Raw genomic sequence first — 13196 nt, forward strand, 5'->3', positions numbered from 1 at the left:
AGGGTGTCCTCATCATCCCTCCAGCCTGGGGACTGAATTCCCTTCAAAACCCATCACCACTGCTCTCAGTCTGTCAGAAAGTAAAATAAAGCAACTCTGCAGTTTTTAGTATAACCAACCTGTGAACTGTATTATTAAGCAGTTTTTATTTCCATTTCACAGGAAAACAGGCTACCAGTAGCCTCTCCCACAACAATTTAGCTCTTTGTAATTAGCTACCATCTGCTTCCACCCCACATTCCTACCCTTTCTGGTTGAAGGAGCATGAGTTCCTGGAGTCTTTTCTCCATTCTCGGATCCCGTCTGCAGTAGTCCTTCAAAACCTAGCACTTCAAGTGTCTCTTGTTTTTAAGCTTCTACATTAACAGTGATCTGCTTCCTTATCTGATGTCACTTATTTATCAAAGCCAAGCTGCTCACAGGTAACAGATACCAGCACTGAGTTATTTAAAAAAATAAATTAATAGTAATAATATGACCAAATCATTTATCTGAAAGGGAGTGAGAGAATTGACTTTACCCTCTGCCACCTGACCAAAAAAACCCTAATTTTGGACCAGCTATCCCTGATAGTGTCCACGTATGTCTACAACAGCTTTTTTTTAAAAAACTGCAACCATCAGCACCCCCAATGTCAGATACACCAGCACTCTCAACTTAGCTATGTACTACAATACTTATATGGCCTCCCATTACCAAAGAATCTGAGCACTTCACAATCTTTACTGTGTGTATCCTCATGATATCCCTGTGAGGAAGGGCAGTGCTATTGTCCCGATTTTACACAGAGGAAAGAGAGGATCAGAGAGGCTAAGTGTCTTGCCCAAGATCATATAGGGAGTCTGTGGCTGAACAGGTAATTGAAGCTAGATTTCCCAAGTTAGCATCCTAACCACTGAAACATTATTCCTGTAGGAGAGTTTCAACCACCATCAATGGTTACTTAGCAGGCTATGTGAAGTGAGTTTGGTGGTCTAACTCCTGATCTCCGGGGGATCCCATCAGACACTACAGTGATGGACACAGCATAAGAACCCACAGAGAATAGAATTTAAACATTATAAAAAAATTAAAAAAATCACCAAAACTAGCAATCTTGTTGGCAGTCTCAGCCTTGTTGTAGCCATGCTGGTCCCAGGATATTAGAGAGACAAGGTGGGTGAGGTAATATCTTTTACTGGACCAACTAGTGCCAGTGAAGGAAACAAGCTTTTGAGCTTACGCAAAGCTCATCTTCAGGTCTGGGAAAGGTACTCAGAGTGTCACAGCTAATACAAGGGTGGAACAAATAATGAGTTAACATGTTGCAAGAGACTATTCAAGGTGCAGTGGGCAGTTAACATTAACAACTAATGATTTAATGGACATAGATACCAAAATACCTTCTAGAGGTGAGTCTATACATCCAGCTCAGATTTGAGGAATGCTGAGGGTAGAAAGCCTCCCATACTATATCTGTCCTGCAGCTGGAGAACTGCAGTCTCCATGGGTTGTCAGTTCAACACCTTTCACTGGCCCTAGCTTCCATTAATCCCCAACCCCCTAAAAAAGTGTTTTTAAAAAGACTGAACAAAAAGGAAAGCATGGCTTATAATAGCAACAGCCACCTCAGTGTCTTTCTGACAGACACGGCAATAGATGAAAACAATCAAAACAAGCGTTTCATGAAGCAACCAACTGGCCTCTATTTCTTCTGAAAAGGAAACAGTTTAATTTTTCTGCCAGTTGATGTACCGCAAGCAGAATTGAGCCCCAACCAGCCCCAAAATAAAAATCTTTAATTATTCATGATGGGAAATACAGACCTAACAGAAGACTGTATTATCCATTAATAAACCTCTCAACTTTTAGCTTTGGAATAGCTCTTGGTGCCAAATATTTTTTTACTTGAACGCTCCAGCTATATTAACTGCAAAGAATTCCCTTCTCTACTACTCCAAAAGCAACACACACCAGAATACTTTGCATGTGCATTCCACTGGGGATATTAACCATTCTCCCAACTCACTTTTAGCACAAAAGGAGGGGTAAGTACCTTAAAAGGTCACTTAGCTACTATATTTTCATATTCCACTGTTTGTAGCCTCTTATCTTGAAAATATTCCATTTTCCCTAATCAGATTTCCCTAAGAACTGCTTGATCCTACCACCAATATTTTATTGGATGTTGAAATTAACAAGGTCATTTCTTGCCTAGTGACTACACATATTTTTAACATGTTTATAGGAAAAACTGTCAGTATTTCTTTTCCATAAACATCCTAGGGAGGAAATATACAGTACTGAAGATAACAGATTACAATCGTGCGTATTACAAAAAGATACACAACTTATTTTAAAGAGTACAGCATAAAGGTTTATAACAAGTGTCTTATGCTAGTGGAATGTGTTTTACATCAAAAGGCACAACAGGAACAGAGTTAACTCCACACTCACCACAAATGCCAGGGAAAGTTTCATCTGTTGGAGCCAGGAAATGGGCAAGATGATTTAGCAGAAGATCTCCGAACAAACAAAATGTAGCATCCTCAATTAAAGACCTGTGAAAGCTAAAGCAATGGAGCAGATGCCCTTTTTGTAATGAAGATAGCTAAAAGCAGTCCTAGACCCTACATCAATATTGAATATCCAGGTGATTTTGCCTGACGGAGCATATCAGTTTTGCCTAATGGAGCAGATCAGACTGGGACCCTAAAACATTGTGTTTGCTCTCTGCAGCTCAAACACTGCAAACGTAAAAGAAGAAATCATGGTAGAGGCTCCATTGGGAGATTTGGGATTAGTAACATTCAGGAGCTGGAATTACTGAGATTTATATACTGTTCCCACAGAGAGTCCTGCAACAAAAGGTGGGAAAGTAATAAGAGGAACCCTTTCCTTGGAGAACAGCTCCCTCAGAAGACTTGTAATCAAGGGAACTATCCTCAACCTCTAGTCTTTTGTCCAGAGCCAATTTATTCTAATTGGTTTTCATGTCTTCGGTTAATTGTTCTCTCTTAACCCTTCCAGTTTCCATCTTACATTTTACCTGCAATAGTCTATGCTCTTTCCTATTGGTTTTCCATTATCTGAAGGGTAACTGTTGGGCTTGAGTTACCTCTTGAATCTTGCCACTTAGGCATTCTAGTGATGTCTTTGCCTTGCAGCTTCCTTTTTTGTTTAGGGCTAGGCATTCCTTCTGGAACTCTGCAAAGATATCGTAGCTTCCATGCTAAATCCAAGGATTTTAATCTATTTATGTTTGATTTTAGATTCTTTTTCAATAGTTTCCACTTAAAAAATTTTTTTTCTCCAAAGTTTAGTGTCATTGTTTTATGATTCCACGTCCAAGGATGAAGAACTATATTGCGGTCACTATTATCTAGTGGCTAGAGATCATTCTTGACAACACCTGAGAGAAACACATTAGTCTGAGACACTAGTGACCAGACTAAAGAACTACATTCAGCTTCCAGCACTGAGGTGCCATGTGATGCTCTGGGCTGCCCTATGTGGTCAACACATGGAGCAAAGCATCATAACAACCTGTGACTTTACTTGTTCAAGTTTAACAATATCTTCGCTTGGATTCAAAATATTTTGCCTCAGTAAACGTAAGACAAAACGGCTCTGCAGCACAGAGGCAAAGTATTATGAAGTCATTCAAGGACCAAGAGCGATCTGGACAATTGGACACAATCTGGTAGAAACAGAGGCAGTTAGTCATCTAATATCTTGTTACCTCTTCTGGAGCTTGGAAGAAAAGCATGTTGGCCCAGGCTGTGGAGGTGGACAAAGGGGAAGCATCAGTCGTGGTAAAGAATAGGTTAATAACAAGCCAGGAAACTGCAAACTAGAGTAATCAGCAGAATGTGAGAAATAGAGAGCAGAGGATCCTATATTTCTGCTAGAAATACTGCTATTCCTTTACTACTACATTTTGGTGTAATCAGAGGTCCCTATGTTTGCAGGGCTGTGGGTGTATCTGACTACACAATATCATCCCAACAAAGAAAATGTACTTCTTTAATATTTTATACAGCTCTGCATCACTCCAAGTTCCTTCTTTCAAGCTGCTATAAAACCACCATTACAGAGTGGATACAACTATGCAACAATCTTCCAGAGGAGATCAAATGAATCCACAATCTGACCATCTTCAGGAAACATTAAAAAAAAAATTTTGTAAATGATTTTTCCGCACAAATGAAACTCGCAATTCAAACACCACATTGATTCCCAAATTCTGATGACCCTCCACCCCCACAAAAAAAACCTTACTCCTAAGAGAATTTTGACCCTTGAAAGGGAGAAATGAGTCCATGAAGTCCACTTGGGACTTCACTTTTGGGCACTACAAGACAGTGTTGTATAATGGATATAGCACTAGACCGGAAGTCAGAAGACCTGGTTCTATTCCTGGCTCTGCCATTGGCAGGTTGAGTGACCTTGAGCACATCAGGATACCTCTGTTTTGTCTCAGTTTGCTCCATCTGCAAAATGAGGATAATGATATTGACCTCTTTTGTACAGTGCTCCAAGATGTATAGATGAAAAATGATAAGTAAGAGCTAGTATTATTATTGCTATTGATCTTACACATAAGGTGCTCAGATACTCAGCAGATGGGCAGCAGAATAAAACCCTAAAATAGATTATTTTCCATCACTGGCAGAGTTTACAGACAGACCCCGCAAAGACAAATTATACTTCATTTCCTTGGCAGTGGTATCTATCTGTGTTTAGCTGATCAGATGATTTTTTTTTTTTAAACTAAGACGATCCAACCTCATTTACCCAGAGCATATGGCCTCTGAGAACAGAAAATGGGTTTGTTGCTTTATCAGATTGTAACGCGTTTCTTGGTCTGACAAACAGGACTGGCCTAGAGACCATGCCACATATTACTCATATGCACAATAAGAAACATTTGCATTGCAAATGGTAGAAATGGGCGCTGACTGTAATTAGAAAAACATCTTAGAACTACAAAGATGATGAGCTTTCATTCCATAACCCTCTTTTCATCACAATATAAAATGCACAGGCAAATATATGAAGGTAGAAGGACTTGGCTTTGGCAATTATTTTAAATCTTGTTATGAAATAAAGACCTATTTTTAATCTAATACAATTGATACTCAAAAGTCATGTGCACTGCACCCCCCCCCCAAATGCACAAGAGTGTTCAAGCAAAAAATAATGTTGGTAGTGACTCCTTCAATGATAATTTCTTCACATGCCTAAAACTGCATGGTAGCTTGCAAGAGCCTTCAGCTGCATGGTTACATCTTGCACTGTGCCACAGAAAGGTTTTCAATCTTATTTACAGGTAATGTATTATTTATAACACTGCCATTTGAAAGCCAGTGCTTTGGCTACTATATTGCCAGTTCTTATCTCACAGAAGCTGAGATAATAATGTACAGTTATTACTGATAAGCGATAATTATCCACATTTCTCCGGGGACTCCCAAATCTTTCAGATCATTGGAGTTTGTTTTGAATTAACAAAATTCAGATTCTATATGAATGTCACTTTCAGGGAGAAAGAATGAATTTTGGATAACCATGGAATATCATAATCTGTGAAGTACCAATAGTGACAAAATCTCATTAAAAATTCCCTCTTTCCAATAAAGTAAGGCTTTGAGAAGAAGGAATTATTAGGAGTGTTTCTCTGCAACTTCCCTACTCCATCTCCAAAGGCCTTTAATCAACTTTTATCATCCAAACTTTATAAGAAAAAAAATGTTAGAAAGAGAAAAATAAAAGTATGCTTCTATCCAGACATATAATAGCAATCCAACAGTGACAGTCCATCTATCCGTTATTTAAAGATCAGCTTTCACTTGTCAGTCAAAGGAAAAATTGGTAGAACCTATCCCAGTTGATTCTAAACTGGTAAATACTGATATTACCTTAGTCCTTGTTACTTAGTTATAGGATTACTCACAGCGATAACATTCAAACTTTGAACTCAATTTTGAAACTTGGGCACCTATATTTGAGAGACTATTTCTATGTTTATTTCCATTCTGCCTCTAAAATGAGTATTTAATATGCTTCCACAGGATCCTGTTTGACTGCCCAATTATGGAATTTGGTGTTCTCATTTAGGCACCCAAGTTTGAAAACTTTGGCTACAAAACTAGCATTTCCATTTGAACTTTCCAGCAATACAATTGCCTCTATAATGAAGCTCAGAGTAAATCATCAGAGCCCAAGAACAAGGATTTGTAATAACATTTATTTTATCTTTTTTAAAAGGTGAACAGATTGATTTTGTTAGTAAGATGCTTCAGTCATTAGTAAAAGAAGATGAATACTCAAATAAATGATCAGAAGAAAAAAATTAAAATTATATTCTTATTTTGTTTAACCTGAATTTTGATGTTCATTTATAGGCAGCTGAAGTTATTCTCTAAACCTGCTTCATTTCCTGCTCGCCCTCAGACACCCCTGCATGCAATGGATTACTGACATCACTATCACTGTTGACCAGCACCGGAACAAGAAGTCTGCCTAAAAGAAAAAAAGATAAGCAAATCTTTCTGAGTGGGTGGTTCCACTTTCTGATTCTCAGGCACTAATCCAATGCTCTTATGTTTGGGTTCACAGAAGCGCAGGGGAATAAGTAATTTGCTCCCAAACTCCTCCTCCCTTCATAAAATCCTGCTTTAATTGTTTAACTGATAAATATTTTCATTATTTTAAAAAAGTATGTTCACATTAGGTTTTGTAAATCGTTTTTTTTTTTACATTAAAAAAACAAATTTTGGACCTAAATTAAGTAGCTGGGGCCCCTTTAATTTTTCTAGAACATTATACTAAGGCCAAATCTAGAAAAGAAAATGAATGGAGACACTTCCTTAATAGGATGTATCATTGTTCTAAATTAGACATCAGATACCTTAGACCCATCTAATAATCCAATTATAAAGAAATATCCTCCCAATTTACAAACTGCTGTTCTACTTAGTGGACAAGATTACTTCCCCATAACTTGTTAACTGACATTTTTCCCCTAGATATGTTTTTTTCCTTAATCTCAGAGTTACTGAATGATCCTGTTTTGCTAGTTTTGTTTCATTCTCTAGGGAAGACAACATGCCTAGTACTGTCTCACCTTCTATTGTAACCCAGATTGAAGGAAGAGTATGTGTAGTGTTTCATACAAATGCTATCACAATTGCTGTTTTCTCAGCTCTTTTCAGATTGGTTTAATTAACTGCTTCCGAGGCAGAGTACTCCAGAGATGTGGTGTCAGTGAAGTTATGTACATGAAAAATGACATAAACAATGTATAATCCAGTATCATTTGTGAAGTTAACACAAGGGATCAGTTAGCCTGTTCATTTTACAACCCTATTTCCAGAGCACTGCTATTCAAATGTAAAAAAGTATTCTGTGCTGAATTTTAAGAGGATTTAGAAGATTTCAAGGGAACCTTGGTTTTTGCAGGGACAGAATGTTGTGCATGGCTGAACAGCAGCCTACTGGAAGATCAGGAGTAACATTTGAAATGAATCCCATATGGTCAAGGGTTTGTGTGTACTGAGCGGAGAAGAGAAATTGGGGAAGAAGAGTTACCTTAGTCTGAGAAAGGAAAGCTGCCCCCAAACAAGAGAGAGAATATTCTCAAACAGCAAAAGAACCCCTGACATGTGGTAAGCAGAATGCTACAAATCAGTTTAACATGTCAGTAATAGAACTGATTGTAAATGTAAAGGCCTGGGTACATGAGACATGCTTAGCAAAAGACAAAAGGGTATCTTGCACACATACCATTAATTAATTCTGTCTGGTTCGACCAGAAGGAACAGTTTAAAACAAAAGACATACTGTGTAGGTGGATATGACTGGAAGCAGCATCACCAGCAGTAACAACCCTAACTGGGAAATTGCATTAGAAGTAGAGGTTATCCAAACTAACCAGAGGATGCCAGAGAACAGATGAAGTCTGCCTGTGTGTACTGCCCATTCTGCATTTGCTGACAGTAACACTGACTAACACCAGAAGCCTGCACATTGTCCCCTTCAACAGCTCTTCCTACAAAATTATTTTTCTCACCTGACAGGTTGGCACTTGCAGTCTTCAGGAGCAGCGCTATTTGTAAGAATGGGCCAGCATACTGCGACAACCATTCTTATGCCACCTGGTGGCAACAGTCCAAAGGAACCTATTTTTGTTGGTTTCTATAACACCTGTTGCAGCCCTACCAGGCCTTTTCGAGGGAGTGTTTCCCCACTTGCCAGGTGGTAATTTTAAGGCAGTTTTGGGAGTACTGCTCTCAGCTAAAAAATTTTGCTGTGCATTTCAATTAGACCTATACAGTTTCCATTTTGATTTTGTCTCACCCTATTGCAACTTTCCTCACTTAGATGCTTGGGAGTGACAGCTTTTTAAGAACCAAAATAAACAGCTACCTGCCAAAACGACATCCATCACCACAGCGTGTAGGTGTCTACCCTTGGGCTGCCGCCCCCCCCCCTTTTTTTTTTTTAGCCATTAGAAAAGCACTACTGGATCCACCCATCTGCCTGCAGGCATCCCACTATCGCAAGGGAGAAAACATCCCTGGTAAACGACTCGGATTACATCCAGGTGGAGAAAGGCACTCAGGGCACCACAGGGGAAAAAAACCAAACCCAAGTATATGCAGGTGAACAGTGACCCTTATGCAGCGGGGCTGCAGCTGCAAAGGTCCCTGCTCCAGGCTTTGGGGACGGGAGGGGAGACTCCGCCCAGGCCGCCAACCTTTCAGGAGCCCTGTCTGAGGGCGCCCAGCTAGGAAACCCCCCCCCCCCCCCGGGGCTGGTGATATGCCTTGGCTGTCTGCTCGGCTGCTACAGCCCCGGGGTAACGGCCAGCCCCGCACTCCCGAGGCTGCCACAGCCCCTGGCGGGGGAGGTCGGTGGGGGTGGGCACACGCGTCCCCCCGCCCCCATGGGGACCCCGGCTGGGCGGAGACGGGCTGTGGCCTCCCCCCCTGGGCAGAGCCCGGCGGCGCCCCGGCCCGGGAAGCCCCTCCCCCAGCGAGAGCCGGGGGTGCCCCTCGCCCCCCAACGGACGGGGCGGCCGCCGCGCGCGCGCGCGCGCCCCTCCCCCTCACCTGCGGTGGCGGCTCCCCAGCTGCGGAGGCCGTCGAAGGGATGCGCAGCCCCGCCCCCGCCTCGGATGAGCCGCAGCCCCGCCCCGTGCCCCTCGCTCTACGTGCCGCGTCACGCGCTCCTCCGACCGGCCGAGCGAGGGCAGGGCCGGAGGAGGGGGCGTGGCCTGTCCCCCGACGGGCGGGGCTGGTCGCGTGCCGGGATTGCAGCCCCTGGGAGCTGGCTGCGTGCTGGAGCCCCCTTCCTGCCCCTGGAATGGGGGGTGCGGGGGCAGGGTCTCGCCCCATCGCTCACGTGCCTCTTTCAACGTGTGGGCGGGGTGGGCTTCGCTGCAGAGCGCGCTGGGGAGAGGTGTCGCCCCCAGGCACCACGGAGGGAAGTAAAGCAAGGAGAAAACCCAGCCCCAGGCCGGGAGCGAGCCCTGAAACGGCGCTGCGGAAACAGAGCCGGGGTGGCAGCCCCGTAATACATTTTTAAAAGCTGCACCTGCGCCTTGCTTTACCTTGCCTGCCAGGTGGTTGACCACTGGCTGCTTACCGCTCTTACCCACCATCCTGCTTTTCCATCTTGGCTAACAGTCAGTGCCTGGGTCAAGCTTTCCACACCCCCATATTGTAGACTTACAGTTTCTTAGCTATGATTACATTTGCATGGTAAACTGGATTTCAAAATACGATTTCAGCTAGCCTTTTCAAAGCCCCCCTAGGCGGAGAGGCATCTGAAAGTAACATGAAGTAATAGAAGCACAACTAAGATGACAAATGGAAGACCCTTATTTACAGCCTTTAAACATTTTAATTGGACACAGATTGATGATGCGCATTGGGCTAAAGGCTGCACCTACCCCTTTTTTTTAAAGAATGTAATCTGAAGTCCAGACAAAACATAGGTGACCGTTTCTCTTATGCTTATGCTCTAATAAATTGGTTAGTCTCTAAGGTGCCACAAGTACTCCTTTTCTTTTTGCGAATACAGACTAACACGGCTGTTACTCTGAAACGTTTCTCTTCAGTAGGTTCTCTGCCAATGTGCTTTAAAAAGTAGGGTTGAGAGGGGGTAGACAGAGTTGGCATTGCTAATAGACTGCTCTAAATCCATGGTACGCCCACATCTTGAATACTGCTTGCAGATGTGGTTGCCCCATCTCAAAAAAGATATATTGGAATTGGAAAAGGTTCAGAAAATGGCAACAAACATTATTAGGGGTATGGAACGGCCGCCAGATGAGGAGAGATTAATAAGACTGGGAATTTCCAGCTTGGAAATGAGACGACTAAAGGGGATATGATAGAGGTCTATAAAATCATGACTGATGTGGAGAAAGTACATAAGTGTTATTTACTCCTCATAACACAAGAACTAGGGGCCACCAAATGAAATTAATAGGCAGCTGGTTTAAAACAAACAAAAGGAAGTTTTTCCACACCACACACAGTCAACCTGTGGAACTCCTTGCCAGAGCATGTTGTGAAAGACAAGGCTATAATAGGGTTCAAAAAAGAACTAGATAAGTTCATGGAGGATAGATCCATTAATGGCTATTAGCCAGGATGGGCAGGAGTGGTGTCCCTGGCCTCTGTTTGCCAGAAGCTAGGAATAGGTGACAGGGGATGGATCACTTGATTACTTGTTCTGTTCATTCCCTCTGGGGCACCTGGCATTGGCCACTTTTGGAAGACAGGATACTGGGCTAGATGGATCTTTGGTCTGACCCAGTCTGGCTGTTCTTATGCTCATTTAGCACCAACTGTGGTGATGCATTTTGTGCTGTGATCACCTGTCCACTAGGAACTTGCATTGGCTGAAACCATCACCTCATTTCAAACAGGCCACCAAAAAGACAGCAGATGCAAACAATGGCCATCCAGTCTCAACCCCAATACTTAACAGTCCCATCTCCAGTAAGAGAAAGTGCAAGACCTTTACATATGACAGTTATACGCAGGCATATAAAGGATCACTTGCAATAAGTACAATATTTACAAGTCAAATGGGGACAGCATCTTTTGTGTAAGAGCTTTTTTAAATAGCCATCAGGTAGAGTCAAACATTCTACATCACTCACTGCATGGTTAATGACAGCTCTTTCATTCCAGGCCACAAAATATTTAGACTGAACAAATACAAAATGGGGAATAACTGGCTAGTATACTGCTGGAAAGGATCTGGTGGTTATAGTGAATCACAAATTGAATATGAGTCAGCAATGTGATGCAGTTGTGAAAAAGGCAAATATTCTGGGGGTGCAGAAACAAGAGTGTCATACATAAAACACAGGAGGTAATTGTTCTGCTCTACTGCGCACTGGTGAGGCCTCAGCTCAAGTACTGTGGCCAATTTTGAGCACTACATTTTCAGGAAGATGTGGACAAACTGGACAGAGTCCAGAGTATAGCAACAAAATGATAAAAGGTTTTTAAAAAACCTGACCTATGAGAAAAGGTGAAAAAAACCTGAGCATGTTTAGTCTTAAGAAAAGAGGACTGAGGTGGGACCTGCTAACAGTCTTCAAATATATTAAGAGCTGTTATAAGGAGGCTGGTGATCAATTGTTCTCCATGTCCATTGAAAGCATGAGAAGTAGTAATCAGCTTAATCTGCAGCAAGGGAGATTTAGGTTAGGTAATAGGAAAAGCTTTCTAATTATAAGGATAGGTAAGCACTGGAACAGGCTTCCAAGGGAGGTTGTGGAATCCCCATCATCGGAGGGTATTTTTTAAGAACAGGCTATATGCAACCACCTGTCAGGCATAGTCTAGATACACTTGGTCCTGCCTCAGCACAAGGTAATGGACTAGAACTAGATGACTTCTCAAGGTCCCTTCCAGCCCTACGTTTCTATGAATAAGCTATTAAAGGAGAAAGCAATTGAAGAAAAACATACAAGTCAAACATCTGACAATATAGACTAGTATTCATTATCTGACCAATGGACACCATGTAATGACAATGTTTACAGTTATACATTTTTAGCTGTAAATTATTATGTTTATATAGCATTTCATTCTAAAAGTTCCTAAATCATTTCATGTGTTTAAACTGACAATAAACATATGTCATGGATCACTGCTCTGAAGTACATGAACTTGGGTGTAATGCAGCAGTTATAATACATACCAGAACATTGCAAAATAAATAAATAAATAAATCTGTTGTTGCTCGTGAAAGGAGGAAAAAAAATGTTGCGGCTAACAGAGGGCTTTTGTTCCAGAAAAGACTAATAGTTTTATAGCAATATGAAAATAACAAAGACCATTTTCAAGACAAAACTGGTTTTATCATTGACTTTGCTAATAGATTGTTGAGACCCAGAAATTACAAAGCTGCACTTCTCTATTCTGTCACTAGGGGATGCTCTGTGTTTTCTTTGGCTCTACTAAGCTATCAGGAACAGAAGAATTTTCCTTGCACATCGAGCATAGCAAATTAACTCAACAATTGTGAAAGAAACATGTCTCATTCCTTGTTTGCATCTATAAAAATGTCTTTCAATATAGATTTTTAGAAAGTAAGACTAGATTCCATTTTAACCAATTCAAATTGAATTACTTGCACTGCAGTAAAAGGAAAGGAAACTCCCTAAACTGCCAATAAAAATAAAAAATAATTAATCTGTCCCTGTCGGTCACAAAAAAGGGAGAGTTAGGCTAAATAGAGAAAAATTCTGATGAGAGCCCACAATGAATATTTGAGGAAAAGAGTGAAGATGTCCTCAAACTTTAAAGTTTCAGTCAATTGACCAGGAAATAAATTAGTGGACAAAACTCCTTTGAATAATCATTCTTAAAATACTTTGCCAGACAAGATTTGATGACAAATCATCTCTCTATTTTTAGCAGTATAATTTACATTTCAATACTTTATGAACAAAAAGTTCAAAAGCAAACATGTTTTCGGATTTCCCTCTCTCGAGGCAAACTGCTAATGTTCAAGGGACAGTGTCATATTTGGTAGACTCAAAACTTGATCTACCTCTTTTGTTATAAATTTGTTTGCAAACCCCATGTTAGTCCTTCATTGCTTTCCTCTTTCTCCTCAATAAGAGCTGAAGCAATGGTCTTTTTCTACCAAGGAAACCCCAAGCCAAGTGTCCCCAGCAATCT

At 41.4% G+C, this 13196-nt stretch overlaps 1 protein-coding gene across 12 annotated transcripts in view; it reads right to left on the minus strand.

Moving 5' to 3' along the window:
• The window catches only part of KCTD7 (potassium channel tetramerization domain containing 7), a 29384-nt gene extending 20215 nt beyond the window's left edge, over window positions 1-9169 (minus strand). For 4 of the 12 annotated variants that reach the window (XM_073315075.1, XM_073315074.1, XM_073315073.1 and 1 more), the window contains exon 1: window positions 1083-3759. The gene's annotated coding sequence lies outside the window, so the exon portion shown is untranslated. Of the gene's footprint in view, window positions 1-1082; window positions 3760-6362; window positions 6505-9095 lie in introns of those variants that run through there. The other 8 variants (XM_073315065.1, XM_073315067.1, XM_073315066.1 and 5 more) reach the window with 8 other exon arrangements.
• Between the last annotated feature and the right edge of the window lie 4027 nt (window positions 9170-13196).

The sequence above is a fragment of the Lepidochelys kempii genome, chromosome 17 (genome assembly GCF_965140265.1).
Source record: "Lepidochelys kempii isolate rLepKem1 chromosome 17, rLepKem1.hap2, whole genome shotgun sequence".
NCBI lineage: Eukaryota > Metazoa > Chordata > Testudines > Cheloniidae > Lepidochelys > Lepidochelys kempii.